Source organism: Betta splendens, chromosome 5 (genome assembly GCF_900634795.4).
Source record: "Betta splendens chromosome 5, fBetSpl5.4, whole genome shotgun sequence".
Lineage (NCBI taxonomy): Eukaryota > Metazoa > Chordata > Actinopteri > Anabantiformes > Osphronemidae > Betta > Betta splendens.
This window is the reverse complement of record NC_040885.2, coordinates 3,832,901-3,837,730: the sequence shown is the minus strand read 5'-3', so window position 1 is coordinate 3,837,730 and position 4,830 is coordinate 3,832,901. Positions and strand designations below refer to the sequence as shown.

Sequence of the window (4,830 nt, the reverse complement as noted above, 5' to 3'; positions counted from 1 at the left end):
TTTGTTTTATTTGTGAACATTTACCTATTTTGATACATTCAACTATTTCTCAACAAGTTCAGCAATCCTTTACTTTTTTGTGTTTCTTGAATTTCAACAGATCTCTTTGAACTATCCTTAATTTGAAATTCAACTGCCTCAGCTTTTTCTGAAAATATTCAGCTCTGTTTAAACAACACCCAGTTCTGTTCAAACGCATTCGTCTATACTTTGTGTTTAAGCTACTTTCATATGTTTTAAAATTTTTAGCTATTTCCAGCAATTCTTTAGCAATACATTCAGCATGGAAGCATTCACTGTGCATTTTCTTATGGAAATGCTTTTTCTAGTTATTATTTTTCTACTCATTCCGCCCTTTTTTTGATTGCTATCTACTTTTTTTCATCATTTTGCCGTAGTCAACTTTTGCACATAGTCAACTTTTTGACGTCAGCAGCTTAATCAGCGTTTGGCATCGTTGCGGCAGCAGATCAGCTCTCCCACGAGAAATTACTTTTTCTAGTCTCATTTGCTTTAGGTCCACCAATTTGGGACTTTTGCAACTCTCAAGTCGTTTATTGAACCAATAAATATGTTATATTCACACACACACACACACACACACACATATCTCTCCATGTGGAGACAGCTCTTCAGCTACAGTGAGTCCTCTTTCAACTACAGTATATACTGTGGTTCAATGGCTTCAGTCCTTGGCTTGCACCTTTTGTTTTGCAGATCCATTCAGCTATACATTCAACTCATTAGCTAGTTTAAGTAATGTTTCAACTGATTAATTACAAATAGTTAATCAGATATAATATGGCAATATTTCTGCTTTCAACTAGTTTGTTTCTCAGCTTTTCCATTAGTGTGTATTGCGTGAGCTAGAGTTTGTTATGTCACAGCTAGAGTGCAAGGGCACGCTTTTTAAAGATACAACTTCTGTCTTTAACTTGTCACTACAGACACAGTTTTTACTCAGCTTTATGCATATTATTGATTAGTTCATTACACTGTTTCATTGTTTAGTAATGATCAGACGCTTCCTCTGAATCTTTCAAAATAAAAGCGCCAATCCAACTTTTAGCTCTAATAGGACTATTTATGCTTTTGAATGGATAATTGTGTCTAGTTAAGGGATTGAGTTCATAAGCACTCTGACTTATAAGTCACACTCTCTATGCTCAGTGAACTGATGAGTTCATTGCACTGTTGATTCCCCATAAGAGCAGTTGTAGACATTAAAGGTGCCTGCACATGCAAAATTCACTTTTTGGACATTCTGGTACGTTTTTCGACTCCCTGGGTCACGTTAAGACATTCCTGGTGTGTTAGAAGTACGCCCCCTACTTATTTCACATTTTTGAGCGTTTATCCAATCTGGTTCGTTTCAAATTTGGCGGCGTGGATACGTCTGCATTCACGCTGACCAATCACAGAACCAGCTTTGCCCCCCCCCAGACAACCCTGGATCCCTAAATGTACCTGAAACATTTCGTTTCAGTCACTCCAGTCACAGACAAAAGAAGAAGAAGTCACTCACTGCGCAGTCTACCATGGGAGGTGGCGCTAATGCACCTTTCAGTTGGTTGCCACCCGACATTTAAAAGACAAAAGAAGAAGAAGTCACTCAGGTTGAAGAAGCGCCCACTTCCTGCTTCCCCAAACGTAAGTACATGCTTGATACTTATTTCATATATGTACTTCAGACTTTTCTCTGTTTATAATGTAGCTTCACTCCTGTGTAAGGAATGCTAATTGCTAGAACCGTTGAATCTAACAGCTACAGCAACAGAGAGAGACAGTGTTGCAAGGTGCTGACACGCAATTTGGTTGAGTCCAAGCCTCTCCAGCATTTGTCCGGTTCGAATCGTGTGATATATGGTACTGAGGTCATTCACTCAGCTCACATTATAGCTGCTAGCGCAATGGTAGCGCAGCGTTAGCGGCTAGCGTTAGCAGCTAGCGTTAGCAGCTAGCGCTAGTAAGTTGTGAGAGTCAGCTGTGTTTCTAATTACTACCGAGCCTGTCGTGTGTATGTTGTAGCCCGAGTAGACCCGTGAATTTGGGTTATTGCAAGTTCTATCTAAGTCTAACGTGTGGTGTTGCTTATCTAGTCAGCTACATTAGCTGTAAACGTGACATATTTTTTTATACAGGCTGACGCATGCCAGCTACCGAAACGCGAGGAGGTTGCTTCTCGAACTGACACGTGGCTACCTTGTAGAAGAGTGCTCACCTCAGGAGCAAATGTATGTACATTTAACAGCAGTATAATCATTTGTTGGCCAATATGCAGTTTTATTTGACAGAGATTTTGCATTTCACATTTCAGTAGTTGTGGTATTCATAATCTGATCTATATTATTGTCCATGTATTTACTCTGTATGCAGTTGGTCAACTTATTTTGATATTTTAGTCTGTTGACGGGTAATTTGTAACTCTAGTGTTATGGTGCAGATTATGTGGAAAATGTGATGTGACCATCTTGAATAAAGTCCCGCTGGACTCAGGTTGTTTTATGGAGGACCTTGTAAACATCCCTGTCCCACCGGCCCTCTGAGCAGAATTTGAGCAACCTGACAGAAAGGAGGTCATTAATGTCATGCTAAGATTTAACAAACCAGCACTATAAAATAAGTTGAAAACGTGTTCACTCCAAACACCATTAGAACTGATCTAACTACCTCTATTTATTGTTTACATCTGTAAAGGTTGTGAGATACATAGGAAATATTGGTCATTTCATTAATCTGCTATTCTATTCTTTATACCTTCTAGAGTGGTGTCAAGGAAAACAGCTGCATCCTCCATCTGTACAGCAGCTGCACTGCTTCCGATGTCTTCCAACACGTGAAGACAAAAAAGATCCTCACATCTCCCCAGCCAACTGCCCATGACTGTACCTGTTCCACTCCAGAAACTATGCTTTCAACATAACTGTGAATCCTACCCGTTCATTTTGTGGTCTGCAAATTGAACTGTGACGGTAACTTACCCAGCATTATAGTGCTGGTGCATTGGTTAAAAATAAAGTTGACTTTGACTATTGCTGTTTCACTAAACTATTTTTGTATGCATATACCTAATGAGGGAAAACAGACAATTGTTTTATAATATTTCAGCTTTTATTGAGGTATTGCCAAAAAAACAATAATTTAGGTATTTCATTTGTCCCTCAGGAAACACTGCCCTGATCCAGACCAGGAAAGGTGGGATGACTTAAACTCTTCGCCCTAGAAGTCCCCAGCACCAGCTAACAAGACTTCTGGACTAGATACCTGCAACAACTTGAGATACACACAGAAATTGTACTGAAAAAAAACAATAACTACATTTCTATTAGTTATATATTAGCACTTGATATATCATACACCTTACTAAAAGCAATTAAAAATATATTAGGTCAATATATATTTAGAAACTATGTTTGTAAACCAGAGTTCCCAGGTACATTATGATTAATCTGTAAATAGTAAAATGTTCTAAAGTTTTTTATGAATTTCTGAGATACTGATTTATTCCATGCGTAATTGTCTGATATACTTTATATTAAATGTGTTCTGTAATTAATACACATTCAATCATACTGGCTCCAGTCCTGGATCATCAACCATACGTGACAGTAGGTTTGGCAACTAGTTCAGGCGTCCTGAGGTAAGATTTATCGAAATTTTAATTTATTAATAAAAGTAATAAACACATGCAATATCTTGAAAGCAATAGTTTTTTTCACACTATGCCTCTGTAGGCATTCACTGTTCCTACATTGGCACTTAATTACAGACAAATACGGCAAAATATAAGCTGCAGCTGAAGATCCCATACACCCCCCTACACAGCAGCAGAACGAGAAATAAAAAAACATGTAAAAATGAGTTTATATTAGTTTATCAAGCTATGCTCCCAAACAAGCTGTAGTCGTGTTATGAATATTCTGTTGTATTAAATCAGGCTGCTAATTTGCAACCATTAGTATTAACGTTAGCAGCTAATCAAGTTGCGTATTCTATGAATCAAAGTAAATTAAATGTGAATAAGCCAGTTAGACGTACCTTGCGCCAGTCAAAGTGTAACCACTTCAACAGCCTTCCATTCGCCTTCAGAGTCAGATTTTGGATCAAACGTATGGTTGAACTCCACTACGAGGACGAGTCAGCCAGTGTCACTGTTACAATGGATTCAGTGATCATGAGGTTTGATTCCCACGGCTATGCGCTTCCTCAAAGGGGTGTGGCGATCAGTTTAGCTTCCGACACACTCCGAAAATAGAGTGTTGTGGACGAGAGCTTAAAACACACATTTTCAGATGTGTGGGCGATCTACAGAGCTTTTTGGCATGAAAAGTTACAGACACCTTACTGAGACATCAAGGTCCAATTCTTTAGCAATGTGGAGCATGAAAAAAGCGTGTGCATGGATCTTTAAGCTTTTTTAAACTACCTGGTCTTTCATATAGTTGAGGGGGTGTTTTTAAGGAATTATTTCAACATTACAGCATTTGACAATATATGCAAATTTATAGCACAATGCATTGTGGGTAATGCACCATGACAGGAACTGATGGTAATAGGAGTGGCCATTGCAATGATTAATAAAAAAATATTTCATTAGACTCTTCATATTGACACAAAAGACCAATTTCTATGTTTAATTACAATATTTTAGGCATTTCAATATTATAAAAATTATAATTAAATTGTTTTTAAGTCACAGAATGCTCTTCAGCTTTGGGCTTTGGCTTGTACAGCAGAAAAATCACTGATGCGTGATTTTGTACTAAACTATGCACAATAGACTTAGTTTACACTTTCTATACTAGAGCAACATTCAACAAATTAATGTAT

At 37.8% G+C, this 4,830-nt stretch overlaps 1 long non-coding RNA gene across 1 annotated transcript; it reads left to right on the top strand.

Annotated features, from left to right (window-relative positions):
* The first annotated feature begins 1,496 nt into the window (after window positions 1-1,496).
* Window positions 1,497-4,455, top strand: LOC129604086 (uncharacterized). The gene is made up of 4 exons (XR_008694676.1): window positions 1,497-1,650; window positions 2,142-2,234; window positions 2,765-2,972; window positions 3,166-4,455. It is a non-coding gene; the product is annotated as an uncharacterized LOC129604086 (long non-coding RNA).
* The last annotated feature ends 375 nt before the right edge of the window (window positions 4,456-4,830 follow it).